Source organism: Dicentrarchus labrax, unplaced genomic scaffold (genome assembly GCF_905237075.1).
Source record: "Dicentrarchus labrax unplaced genomic scaffold, dlabrax2021, whole genome shotgun sequence".
In the NCBI taxonomy this organism is placed as follows: domain Eukaryota; kingdom Metazoa; phylum Chordata; class Actinopteri; family Moronidae; genus Dicentrarchus; species Dicentrarchus labrax.
The window spans coordinates 26,744,040-26,759,039 of NW_026136713.1; the positions used below are offsets into that span (position 1 = coordinate 26,744,040).

General features: G+C 40.0%; 1 protein-coding gene and 1 long non-coding RNA gene across 2 annotated transcripts in view; one reads left to right on the forward strand and one right to left on the reverse strand.

The window, feature by feature from the left end:
- The window catches only part of LOC127374565 (uncharacterized), a 323,387-nt gene that overhangs the window by 35,321 nt on the left and 273,066 nt on the right, over positions 1–15,000 (forward strand). The window lies entirely within an intron of this gene.
- Positions 7,687–11,589, reverse strand: LOC127374708 (uncharacterized). Its single transcript, XR_007887219.1, has 4 exons — positions 11,497–11,589; positions 8,374–8,406; positions 7,986–8,271; positions 7,687–7,754 (listed from the first exon to the last, which is right to left on the reverse strand). It is a non-coding gene; the product is annotated as an uncharacterized LOC127374708 (long non-coding RNA).

Consider the following 15,000-nt stretch of genomic DNA (forward strand, 5'->3'; position numbering starts at 1 on the left):
TGTTCCCATCAAATTTACTCTGAATACCACTGAACACTTGCTATCCATTTGTCAACACTTTCAACATGTTTCAGACAATAACACAACAACATCATCTGCATATTGCTCTATTCTGGTCCTTCTGCTCAGGTACTCCCACAATCTTTGCTCTCCACACAAACAGGTTCAAAAAAGTTTCTTTCTGAGTTTTACTGGAAGATCTGTAACCCAGAATAACAATGTGTTTAGGAAATGATCCAGCTAATATAAAAGGGATAGAAGAAAGGAAGAAGGAGAAGAAGTTTATTAATCTGTTTGGGAAATTCATTTTTTACACTCTTGTTATTTTTAACATTACAAACATCTGCCTGAAGCAGACACCCATGCAGAGCAGGATGCTGGTCCATAGAGGTAGGGAGGTTGCTCCTCCTCTATTTCTGAAAGGCAAGGGAGATCAAACTATAAAAAGAGTAACTGGTTGAAATGAACAAAGACCAAATCTCAGGATCATTTATAAAATCAGTTTCTGCTTTGGAGAAAATCCATTAGTGAAATTTTGATTAAAATGCTTCAACAGCGACACCTGCAGGACACACCTAGTGTCTGAAGGAAAGTGCAGCTTCTGTTTCAGTGTGGGTATTTACTAATGGTGCTAGGATCATTACTGTCATATTTCCATTGTAGCCAGAGAAATAGAGCTGCTTTTGTGTTTAAACTACTTTGTTGAGGATAACTGCCAGCTGCTCTCTGAATAAAAAGCACACACTACTTTAAAATGCCCTGGTGAACCTGCACTTGTGATAATGCATCGTTGGGAATAAAATATTGATTAAGTACAGTAAGCTTTGTTTGTCTGATTGGGAATGGGGCCAGCTTTGATTCAAGCAGCAATTAGTCGTCATCATTTCTGTTTCTTTTATTGTATCACTCATACACTAAAAGGATCCCAGGAGTGTAGACGAAGAGAGGGCTTTGGGAGGGTGGGAGGGTAATGGGAGGAAGAAAGACAGAAGAGATTCTAATTCCTTGACATATATATTTTCTTCAAAACTTAAATTTGAGTCAATACAGATTGATAAAGAAAAGTCTCAGCTGCTGAGATAGGACTAATAGATGTCTGGAGAACATTACACCCTACAACACAAGACTACACTATTCTAGAAGTATATACTATATATGGAGTGAAACCTGCGAACTAGATTCAGGCAGGTCAACTCGAGCTGAGTTTATTACACATGGCTATGCCTTATTCCACATTATCACACTAACCAAGCGCACCCCTTCCAATCTGGCGGTCTATTTAAGCACTCCAATTGTCCTACTCCCTCTGGATGTTTTTTAAACAGGTACGCTAGGCCCTGAGACTCCTGTAAGGCATTTGTGGTCTGCAATATGTAGAATGTCAGGGGTATATAAAAAGAAGATTGATACCAGTGTTACAGAAGGGTGAGACAGTAGCAGTTTCCAATAAGGAAAAAGCAGACATGTTTGTTGATAGTTTTTCAAGCAGTGCATAGATCGAGAGAATGGGGGCTGAGAGGTGTAGGAACAGAACTGAGCTGATGGCGAAGTTAATCAGTGGAAGTTGGAAAGGAGTTTAAACGATAATCCTAAATCTGTTTTTACTATAAAGAGCTGAAGGATGCAATTATGTCTGGAGTCATTCTACCCCGGGGAGGAATAGGGTGTCTTATGAGTTTTTAAACATCTGGATGATATTGTACTTGATGAAATATTAGCTTTGTTTAATACGGTGTGGAGCAGAGGTTATTTGCCCAAGGAATGGAAACATGCAGTTGTGGTCCCTATTTTGAACTAGGCAAAAGTCCATCCGACCCTAGTTCATGTTGCCTTATCCGCTCACAGCAGTGCTTTGTAAAGTAATGGAAGATGGTAACTAACAGACTATGTGCTTCATAGGAACTAGAGGGACTCTTTGTTGATGTCCAGAATGGCTTTAGGAAGGGAAGGTTCGACAATGGAGTCAGTGTTGGTTTTGGATCAGGATATCAAAGGGCATTTAGCAATAAAAAATAGTATTGAGTGTATTCCTGGATATTGAGAAGACGTATGATTTCTTTGTGGAAGGAGGATTAACGATTAAAATCTTTGACTTAGGAGTAAGGGCGAATGTTTAATTGGATTAAGGATTTTTTATGAAAGAACAATACAAGTAATGGTTGGTAGTGTCTGTTCAAAGACTGTCGAAATAGTGAACGGAACCCCGCAAGGAAGTGTTATCAGTCCAGTTTATTTAATATAATGATTAATGATATCTTTGGCAAAATAGAGAGAGGATTTGGGTTGTCTCTATTTGCAGATGATGGGACCATCTGGAAAAGAGGGCGTAATGTAGAGTTTGTTTATAAAAAAGATTCAGAGTATTATTGTCTACAGAGGAATGGGAAACATAGGGGATTCAAAATATCTGCACCTAAGACTAAATATGTTGTATTTGGTTTTAAAAAGAAAATTACCTAATAAAGGGCTGTATATGTATGGGTCTTTATTGGAGAAAGGTAAAGTTTTTTAAATTTTGGGTGTATGGTTTTTTTTTGAAGAGCGTTTGACTTGGGCTGTGCATGTAATAATTGTAATGAAATGTGGAAAAGTTCTGAATGTTATGAAAGTCTGGTTGGGTGTGAGTGGGGGGCTGAGAGGGAGACGATGTTAATTTTTCAGGCCTCAATCAGATCTGCTCTTGACTATGGGGAGTTTGTGTATGGATCTGCTTCTAAAATTGTTCTGGATAAGTTAGATGTGGTGCATGCAAAGGCATTGAGGCTTTGTTGTTGGGGCCTTTAGAACTTCCCAGTCCCTGCCCTGCTTGTTGAAATGGGAGAAATGCCCTTATGGTTAAGGCGCATTCCGTGAGAGGTTACAGTACTGGGTTAAACTTAGAGGTGTAGTCATACCTTTCCAGCAAGATTGTGTTACAAAGAGATAGTAGATAATAAATATAATATTTTTTCTGTCACTGTAAACCAGTGGGCTAAGAAGCTGGGCTTGGAACAGGGAGGTAATGCTGAGCACACAAGATGGCTACCTATGCCTTATTGGGTGATGCCTGAATTGAACATTGAGCTTTCTTTTCTTCAGGAAAAGATAAGAGGAAAGTGACTCAAGAATAGTGGAATATCTTAATTCAATCAATGAGAGTACTTTAATTGTTTTTACAGATATGAATCTAGAGATCCAGTTAGTGGGAGAGCTGGTTTTGGGGTGTATGTGGAGCAGATTGGGTTGAAGATTGGTCGACGTATTTCTAATGGAAGCTCTGTTTTCACTACTGAGTTAATGGCAGTTCTATGGGCTTTATGGTGGATTAGGAAGCCAGAACTAAAGAAGTCACTGTCTGCTCTGATTCTGCAGCTGCACTGGAAACCTTAAGAGCAGGACAATCTACAGCTCGTCCTGACATTGTGAATGACATTTTGAATGTGGTTTTTTAGAATTGGGTTTGCTTGCAGCGTTACTTTTGCTGGGTTCCAGGGCATGCTGGGGTTAGGGGGAATGAGCAGGTGGACCGCACTGCAAAAGAAAGCTTAAGCAGTGATGATGTCCATTTATCCATGGGAGAGTGGAATTAAGAGAAATAATCCAAAGCGGGCTTAACAAAGAATGTCAGAGAGGGTGGCAAAGGGAAGCCGAGGGTAGACACTTCTTTTCTATACAACCTAAAGCTAGGAAAATATGTTTATGTAATTCTCTGTCCCGTAGGGATTCAATTGAAACTCTGTAGGTTGAGGTTGGGTCATTGTGGGTTCAATGATTCTTTGTACATTGTGGAAAACATGTTTTTCTGGATTGTGTGAGTGTGGGATCGTTGAAACAGTAAGGCATGTTTTCCTGGAATGTAGAAAAAGTATAGAGAAGAGAAAGGTATTCTTTGTTAGAATGACAGGACTTGGAGTTGAAGCTTTTTCTGTTGTATCTTTGTTTGGACACAGTAGAAATACAAATTGATCTCCAATGCAGTTCTGCAGTTTCTACATGACACAGGATTGTATGTGAGAATATAGATCTAAATCTGACCTGTGGAGGGCAGTAATACGCTTAACAGCGTCTTCTGCCGAAATCCTATAAGAAGGAAGAAGAAGAGAAGCTCTCCCTCTGCTCTGTCAATGCCGTTGTTTGCCCTGCATCCATATTGCTGCTGCTGTGTAAGTTTTCTCAGTTATTGATTATTCCGACCATTATTGTAAATGCAACTGTCATCCTACCTTTCAGCTTTATTGGTCACTATGTCTCTCGCCATCTCTCTGTCTCCGGAGTGAGTCTCTGTCTGAGGGGAAGATTTTGGCTTCATCCCCGACACCCAGACTCAGTCTGCTGAGGCCGCATCACATAAGCGACTCACCTGCGGGCCCGTGCACCACATGTTGGAAGAGCTGTATGCTCCTACATCTCAGTTCCATCTGGCCTTAACCATGAAAGAGCTCTTCAGTTACTTCTCGGTTCAAGGGAGTGTCATTAATTAATTCCCCTGGAAACAACGTGTTTTCCTCGGCCCATAATATAAAAACCAGGGCCATCTTCTGCTACCTGTGAGAAACGCTCAACCTGTATCGCTGCCTGCTGATCTCACCCCACAGGATTCTGGGAACTGTGGTCCCAGCTCCAACAATGGGCTCTGGGTTCCTGCACCCCTGCAGTAGCAATTCCTGATTCCCTCAGGAGTCAAATTTTTATACACATTATGTCAGAGGCAAGAACACCAAGTGACGGTACGACATAAACCTAATAAGACCAGGAAATACGACAAAGCCTACATAGCCCTGGGTTTACCGTGAATATGGTCGGAAATGAGGAAAGACCTGTGTGTGTTTTATGTTTAAAAACTCTGGCAGCGGACAGCATGAAACCAAACAAATTAAGACGGCACCTGGAGACCTTACCACCGAGTTATGTCAATAAGCCACTGGACTTTTTTCATTGAAAGCTCGATGAGTATCGCCAACAGGCCGGTCATTTAGTGAGCGTGGCATCAGTAAATAAAAACACACCGTTAGCCTCGTACAAACACCGCCACATCGCAAGGTGCAAAAAACCATCACAGGATAGCAGAGGAGCTAATACGCCGACAGCATTGGACATGGTCACAATCATAGGTGAGAAAAGTGCTGAGACACTGAATACTGTCCCTCTGTCCAATGACACTATCGGGAGCGTATATCTGACATTATAGACAACCTCCAAGAACAACTCACAGAACATCTAACAGATAAATGTTAAATAAGTAATATTGTTGCAAATTTTGCACAAAAAAAAAAACCAAATGTTAAAAAGTCATATACCTTTTTGAAAAGGAATAAGCTGATGAAGCTGACAAGTGACCAATGTTTACAGTTTAAAAACGTTTTGAATGTTACTGTGTTAAGTCTATAAAAATGCACATCCCAGTGAATCATTTGCACTTTTTCTCTGTTTAGAGAATCACACAGACTGAGCAGTCTTGTTTAAATGTTACAAACTGAGTTAATAAACTGAACTTGGAAATTGTTTTTAGTTGTTGCAGATGTTATCTCAGCTCATTTTATTAATCCATTTTGATAATCAGGAGATTGTATGCAGAATGCTGGTGCTAGCAACTCATACAGTGGTTTGTACCGATTAATAAATAAATAAATAAATAAATAAATATGATCAGTTTCTCAATAGTATTGAAATTCAGGGGGGCGTGAAAACATTTCTGTCTTCTAGGGGGCATGACAGAAAATAATTGAGAACCACTGCGCTAAGGCATTTAAAAATATTTCTTATTATGAAAATATAAGGATTAACTAGCTGGAATCTAAGCATGCTGATAGTTGGTTGCTGTTAACAACTTGACACAGTTGCTTTTTACATTTTCCAGTTTTAGAGTGATGTTTGGGTAGTGATATTTCTCTTTTAGTGGACAAAATAATAAAAATAAATAAATTGACACATTATGTCAGTTAACTCAGCTTTAGTTTAAAACAAAGTTAGTTTTAGTGGCTAAACAGCTGTTAGAATCATCACAAACATTATCTAACAACTTCCCTATGTCAAGAACTGCTTTGCAAGGACTGGCAAATCTCATCCCGTGCTAATTTCTGTAAATCAGCCTCCAATAGCAGGTCTATGCTGGCTCCCAAAAGTGACCCATGTCTGTAAAAACCTGCAGTTGGCTATTCCAGAGCCAGAAGTAGTAAAGATCTTCTTTTCGAAGAGGTTATTAAGGATACATGTTAGGTTAAAATCGCCCTTCTCCTTCTTCAGAGTATATTCTTAGGTGTTTCCACAAGCAACAAAAACAGAACGTCTCATCATTGTTTTTCTCAGCTCCTCGTGATTCTTCCATTCCGAACATATATGGCTTAATTTCTCATGCTAGCAGGGATTCAGTTTCACATTCGATGGAAAGATCCAGCATCCCAGAGTCTTCTGGGAAATCCTTCCATTCAGCTGCTCCTCAATGGCTTTAAACGACGCATACTCAAGGCAACGATAAGACTCCTCACACAATTCACTGGTGCATTAATTGTTTACACTTATATTGATGTAATGTTGGAAGAAGTTCTGTTGATGGCTTTTACAGGTTTCTCAGGGGTGAATATGCATGCAGATCTCATCTTAATCCTCAGCATAATCTTCCCTTCCCTGATTTAACCTTAGAAGATCACATCATATCACATGTACTCAATATTCTCGAAGCACTCATAATCTAATAGATCTCACCAAGGCACTCAAATGCTATGACTAACACTACATTTTGTCCTTTCTCTTCTATGATGAAATCCCTGCATCATCGCTCCAACCCATTGTTCATCGTCGTTGGTTGCAACCCATGGCGAGATCCCGGTTCTGCTTAAGCTGTGTGATCTCTGCTGAGCTGTGGCCTAACGCGAACACTATCCCTTCACTATCTAAGATTAGCGCAACTACAACCGCTGCTGTCCATCTGCCCGCTTCAACCAATCTACCAAGGCTAATGTCAGGCTCCACAAGAAGGGATTTTGACCATGCAAAAACTCATGAGCTCCTGCTCCCCTTTATGCATTTAAAATATTTATCTGCTAACACCCCAACTGGTGAGGCAGATGACCACCCACCTAGAGCCGAAGGGTCTGTCCTGGGTTTCTGCCTCTTAAAGCAGTTTTTCTGTACTGTACTGTTGGGTCTCTGTAAATGTTGTAATGTTATAAGGAGTTCGGTCTAGACCTTCTCTATTTTGAAAGTGTCCTGAGATAACTTCTGTTATGAATTGGTGCTATACAAATTGAATTGATTAATTATATATTTGCATATCAGTTGGTTGCTGGGTTTAGAGTATCTATATCTTTGCTATATGGGAAATGTTCCCGCATAATACTTTGCTAAGTAGTATATTCCCTCATGGCTTGAGGTGCTCATAGGGAATAGCCACATGGCAAAACCCACACATAGCAGTTCACTAGGTAGTGTATTCCGCTGGGGCCAAGGTGCTTCAGGGGAATGGCCACACCGCGTCGGTGTAAGGTCCACACATAGAAGATTGTTTCACTGATGGCGTCAGGCTCCCTTCCTTTCTGTTTTGGCCTCCGTCCTTTCTGACGGAGGCCCAAACTCAATTAAACTGCTGGCTCACAAGCTTAAGAAGCAAACTGGTAAAACCTATATCGGTAAACTACATAATGAAAAAAGAAAAAAGAAGAGATAGCTGAGACATTCACACATTTTTATTTAGTGTAAAATAACATGAGGCTGTGGGTTGGTTTTCCTCCTGTCCTCCACAATGTTTGAGTCAGCAGCCACTGATGCACACACAGGACCTGGACACATGCATTAGTGGACAGACGTCAGAGTGATGAGGCTGCCACACAGTCGCTGCTCCAAGCAGTTAGGGCTTCAGTGCCTTGCTCAAGAGACCTCGGCAGAGCCCAGGAGGTAAACTGGCATCTCTACAGGTGTGTGTGTGTGTGTGTGTGTGTGTGTGTGTACGTGTGTGTCAACATTGGTACATTACTGTCATAAATTATGTAACTGATGATGTCACTGATTACCTGAACAGGTGAGAATCAGGATGATGGAAGAAGAACTTGGTGTAACACACTCCCTCAGAGCAGATCCAGACTGAACACAGTCAGAGTAGATCTCCCACACAGATCTGTGTGAGGACTCCTTTCTCTCTCCTACAGAAACAGCAGAACCACAGTCCAGTTCTCTGCAGACAACAGCTGCTTTCCTTCAGGGTCCAGTAAGGGCCAATCACTGGTCTCCATTCATTCTGATGTTCCACCTCCAGTGTTCCTGCACAGCGACTGTCTCCTCCCACCAACCTGACAGACTCTGAACAGAGACAAGAGAGTCATCAATAAAAAATGTGACTTTAATTAAGAAAATCTGAAATTAAAACTTGATTCTTTGTGTCTCTGTTCTTTGTGTATTTACCTGTTGAGTTGTGTTTTCCTTCAGTCTGCAGTCCTGAGGAGAAAACCAGGAAATAAACATCGTTTGCCAGTTGACTACAGGTGAGATGAACATGTGAATACACAGAACACAAGTCAGCAGACGGATGATTCCTCGGCCTCAGCTCCCGTCTGTCCAACCATCTCACTCCTGGCTGACCTCTCTGCACTTCCTATCACACAACACTGCAAACATTTATTTAAATCACATTAACAGCAGCAGACAAGATCCTATTGTTCACCTGGAAGGTTCCTGTTACCTTTGGCTAATTCATTCATTTATTCATTCATTCATTCATTTGATCAGAAGGATCTGCACACTGATAACTTCCTCTCTTTAGGGCCCCAGGTGTTTAAAACATCTGTACAGACATGAAATATAAACATAGACCTGAAACCTTCAAACATTGCTTCTTTAGGTTCTTTACAGATTTCACTGTTATTATTGTTGGACATGAATTTATTATTTTGTCTACACAGCGTTCTGTAATATCTCACTCAGTCACATTTATTAACTGAATTTAAATTATTTATTAGTATGAATTTGATCTTATCTGACAACAATTTGTGCCTGAGTCAGGTCAGACTGAGTTTCATCATCACTACATCTTTTCTCATTGCTCTGATGTGAGAGGCCCCCTAGTGGCAGAAACAACATACTGTGTGTGAACACAAATAAAGAGGTTCTCTGTAGCATGTTGTTCTGTCACATAGAACTCCACAGGATGGACAGTTAGAGCTCACTGGGTTTCTTTATGAACACAATCCTACAGTACAGAGCTTCCTGTTGCTCTCAGCATCCACTTTATTCAACCACAGAAATCAGGTGCAACACAAACCTCGACAATAATCTGACTGTTCCACATTATATTTACCAATACACCAATGGATGCAATAATCAGAGTCAGATTCTGTTTATCATCATTAACTTCATGAACTCACGCTGGAACACACAACATGACATACTAAATCTAATTAATGAATCAATAAACTGATACAGAGTGATTACCAGAGGCTGCCAGGACCTCCATCTAAAACAGCTGAACACACCTGGAAACATCTGAATACGTCACAGACCTGAACACACCTGATCTTGCCCCGAACACACCTTTTCACAACAGAACACACCTGTGCACAAATGAACACACTTTACCCCCCACTGAACAGTTCCCAGACCCAGTGGGACAGAGCTTAAGGTGGAGGTGGGCTGGGGGAGTGACAGATAAGAGGGGAATAAAGTGTGAATATGTGATGAAGAGAGAATGTGCTGTTGTTAGCGTACTTTTAGTCACTGTAAGGTAATGTATTTGTTGTATGTGTGTCCATATGGGAAGCTGCATGAGAAATGATCCTGATCTCATGAACCTGATGTCAGTGAGCACAGTGAGACACAATAACAGTGCGGGCAAAACCAAGAGGAAACACATGATCACACTAATAAATACATTTATCAATAAACAAATAGGAAGCTGTTTACAAATGTAGACAATTATTTATGACTTCTGATGGTTTAGTCATGTTGAGCCTCTGTTTTTAACTTCATTAAACTAGTCTTAGTCTGGTTTTTAAATTGGTTTAAAACTGTTCTTAAACTGGTTTTAAACTGGTCTTAAGCTGGTTTTAAATTGGTTTCAAACGGGTTTAAAATTAGTTTTAAACTGGTTTTAAATTGTTTTTTTTAACTGGTTTTAAACTGGTCTAAAACTGTTTTTAACTGATTCAAACATGTTTTTTAGTTTATTTTAATTTGGTTTTCAACTGGTTTTAAATTGTTTTTTAACTGGTTAGGGACCAAGCCAGTGTCAACACTGGGAGGACTCTATTGTAATTGCTGAGTTTATTATTATTATTGTTATTAGGAACGTTGACTGCGTTTTTGACCCCCTGAACATATACTTCACATTAATTTAATAAGTTGTCAGGCCTGGTGAAAACTTTGAAATTCTATGGTTGCTTTGGGGTCGGCCACTAGGTGGCGCTACTATTAAGAAAAGTAGGTTTAGGCTAATAACTCCTGCATCGTTTGTCTCACATTCAAAAACCTATATCCAATGCGACGCTATGTTTCACCAATATGTATTAAACTTCGTAGGCACGTGTAATGTACCGAGACCTACAGAAAAGCCTCTTGGACCCATGCCCCAAAACCCACGGGAAGTCGACTATTTTGATTTTGATTTTAACTCTTGGCGGCCATTTTGTTTGTCATTTTCACTTTTTCGCGTTGTATTTGAACGAACTCCTCCTAGGGAATTTATCGGATCTGCTTCAAAATTGGTCAATACAGTCAAAAAATGTTGCTGACTGAATGCCGTGGTATTTGTGCCTGTACGTTGAAGGGAGTGTCCGTGGCGTGATGTCAAAGCACGCCACTAGGTGGCGCTCTGGTGGCATGGTAAATCACTCTGCGGAGACCGTAATAGTTATGAATATGAAATTCACAGGGCACTTGTAGACTGGTGCCTGTAGCTCACATACCAAAAATCGTGTTTCTCGTGTTTGTAGCGCCCCCTACAGTATTTCCACAAAGCAGCCCCGGCGCCACGTTTCACCAATATGTCAGCAGATTCGCCATTAAACAGCACTCATAACTTCAGTGCACAACGTCCAATCTCCAAAAGAATCCATATATTCTGAAACAGTCTCGCCCTGAACACGTCCTCATAACTTGGTCCAATCTCAATGAAACTTCACGTGTTTGATAAAAGTCCCACCCTGAACACGTCTATGTGATAATATTCAGACATAGTGATAGCGCCACCTACTGGCAAGAGGAAGTAAGCACCGCATTGCGATTTTGATCTGATTTACGTGAAATCTTTTTTTACAGCATTTTCCTGTTTTTCTTCCTTTGATGCTTTGATATGATGTGTGTGTGTGTGTGTGTGTGTGTGTGTGTGTGTGTGTGTGTGTGTGTGAGTGTGTGAAGAGTTTACAACAACAGATTCTTAAAATGAATCAACCAACAGCAGTTTGATTGATACTCCCTGGATTAATTTCAAATCAATGAAAATGGAGATATCTGTTTGTGTAAATGAAGCCTTCGTATGTTCCTCCAACATCCAACACAGATATTTAACACATCATCTTTAAAGCCGAGTCCTACCTGAGCTCCACAGCAACAGCAACAGCACCAACAGCTGATCCATGTCCACGTCCACTGTCTGTCTGCTCTCGTCTGTCCGACTCGTCGTCTGTTCACCTGCTTATGAAATGTTTCCTCTTCCTCTTTTATCTCCTCATCAGAGCTCAGATGAGGAGCTTCTCAAAACTTAATTTCACAACTTTTTGAAGCAGATTTTGAGATATGGGCTCTCACATCCTCCTCATGTTTGACTTTAAAGTTCACATTTACACCTGCACTATCATCAAAAGAGGGAACGTGCGGCACCACAACGGCCTCAAAGCTTAATACATCATTTTAAACGATGACTCTGAAATCAGCCAATCAATGTGTTTGTACTTGTGAAGCATTTTAATTCTACAAATTCCAGTAGTTGAAATATGCTTTGATTTGAGTAAAACCTGATTCAAAGTTTCTTTTCCTGATTTTTGTGTATTTGTATTTTTGGAGAATGAAGACTTGTGACTTGCTTGATTAACAGTGATAAAAGACTTGACTTGAGACTTGACTTTGACTTGCATGAAATGACTCGACAAGTCATTGCTGTCTTTATTAATATGTGAATTATCAAAAAATATATATTTTTTTGATTGGATATTTCCTGTTGCATGTGGGCAAACCTGGCAACCTGTAATCTAACCAAGTGACGCACCCATCACTGACTGCAGTGGTTGTAGAGAGGCCAGAGCGGAGCACTGGAAGGTGGAGCTGTTCCCAAAATTATAAAATCTGGTTTCAGAGACTTTTCTAACCTGCAGCTCCTGCATCCCAGCGTGCACTCTCTCTCTGCTGCTCACTCCCGCCCGCTCACTCTCGTTCGTCCACTCACACCTTACGCACAAACACACATTTTACATTTTATTGACGATATCAATAATAATTAATGTGTAGGATATTAAATCAGTACACATCAGTAATGTCATGAATTGGATATTACACTGAATAGTTAAGCTCCACTTCATGTCAGTGTAGCTATTATTTGGATTAATAATTAATTTGTAAGATATCTAATCAAGCAAAAGATCATTAATAATTGATATTAGGTATTAGACTGTGATAAAACATGATGCACAGACTTCAGCTTCTGAAATGATTTATCTTTCTGTTTTGTTCTGTTTTAGTAGTAGTGCAAAAATAAATGCCAAAATAATCGGTACTAATCGACTAAACAAAAAAATAATGGATAGATTAGTTGACAACCAAAATAATTGTTAGTTGCAGCCCTAGTACAATGTAGAGTGAATCAACATAGCCTACCTTTCCTAGGGGTCCTTGGAAGCTCATTGAACTCTAGTTTTATGTTTGACAGACAGTGACATTATTCATGTGTTCATTCAGCCTAATACAATCTTTGGTTTTACTTTACCACATACTGAATATGTCCACAGAACAGTGAGGGGCTCTATATTTAATGAGAAATTAGAGATGACAGCTTAGTAGACAAAATTTTCAAATGTTAACATCTTTAATTGATTTTGATTAAAAAATATTTTAATTGCAATGTTACCTATTTATTTAATGGAATACTATTCAAAGAAAACATGAGCTACCAGCACTTATATTTCTATGAACTTGACTTGACTTTCACAAAAATGACTTGAGACTTGAAGGTTAAGACTTGAGACTTGCACACGTGTGACTTACTCCCACCTCTGGTATAAACTCTAGAGCAATTTTTATATGTAATTGATCAATAATCAATAATCATGCAATGTTAGCTGCTAATGTTAGCAGCAGCATTAGCAGCTAACGTTAGCAGCAGCTCGGCTCGCAGCCCCTCCGGGACGTCCTTTGTCTGTCCAACAGCGTGGGAGAAGCAGTGATTGTTAAGGTGGAACTGCTTTATTCAGTGTGTTTAAGGTGGAACTGCTTTATTCAGTGTGTTTAAGGTGGAACTGCTTTATTCAGTGTGTTTAGTGGTTTTAATCAGCGGGTCTGTTTGTGTTGGAGAGGAGGAGACCTCTGTGGATCATTGGGCTCCCGGTAGAAACCTCCTGAACCATGAACACTGAAGGAATCCTAACCGGGAGAAGCTGACTGCAATGACGCCAATGGTGGTGAAGACAACAACTCCCATGATCCCACGCTGCTTCACCACCTCATCACACTTCCTGTTATTGTTTGGATGTTAGTGCCCTCTAGTGGCAGAAATGACAGATTATAGTAATTGTAATAGTTACTTCCACTCCTAAAATTGAAATCAAGAAAGAGGAACGTCCAAACCCTCTCCTATCTTCCTTTTCTTTGCAACCTATCTGCCTTTAATGATTGACAGAACCAATAAAAACCCACGTTAACGATGTAACACAGAAATATCTTCTTGTTTGGGGTAAAAAGCGTCCTTTGGTTCGTCTCTGAGATGATGAAAGCAGGATTGAACCATTGATGGAACATGTTTTTCTAAGCTGAGGTTTGAATTGAAACTGACACAAAGATGAGTTATGGTTACGGAGAACCACGACTGTTTAATATTTGAGAATCATTTATATTAATTTAACATAATACTATTTCTTCATGTTTGTCATTAATAATCATTTTTGTATTAAAGAAGACTGGAGGTTCATTTCATGTCAGTCATCTGATAGTTGGTGAGTTACAGGAAGCGTCCCAGAAACTATCTGATGAAATAAAAACCCTCCTGTATGTTTCGCAATACATAGTGTGAGGTTGCCATGGTAACGGAGTATAATCTGTAGCCTGACATCAGCTCATCAGTTAGTTTGTCCTCAGGCTCTTTCCTGTCACAGAAATACCTCCCAGCTTCATTTTGTTCACATGAAAACAAACTCAGATGTGTTGAGTTCAGAAGCTTCCTTCAGGTTCTTTCGAGGTTTTAAAGGATGAAAAGTGACGTTTTGATGACGATGAGCTGAGGGAAGACGATGATGAGCAGCTCAGTCTGATGGACAGTCTGTCGGTCATGTTATGAATGTGCTCAGAGCAGTTACTGCCTGCAGCTTCTGTCAGAGAGAAAACATGCAGCTGATGAGGAGATAAACAAAGACGTGACTGACAGAGGACAAATGGCTGATTGCACCAATTAATGCAAATTCAATCAATCTTTTTCTCAAATGTGACCCATCATTATAGTTTCCCACCAGTCTCACTGATCATAGCGTAGATATGAAATTACTCAGTTACCTAAATTACAAGCATGTCTTAAAGACATACAACCTGGATGACACTGGCTCCCTGTAAAATGTAGAATAGAATTTAAAATCCTCCTCCTCACCTATAAAGCTCTTCATGGTCAGGCCCCTTCATATCTTAAAGAGCTCATAGTACCCTATTACCCCTCTAGAACACTACGTTCTCTGAATGCTGGGCTACTTGTGGTTCCTATAGTCTCTAAAAGTAGAACAGGAGCCAGAGCCTTCAGTTACCAAGCTCCTCTCCTGTGGTTGTAGGAACGTGTGTTATTAATATTTTATATCGAAAGCTGAGTTAAGCTGAATACAAAACACTGGAGAAATGTTAAAAACAGCA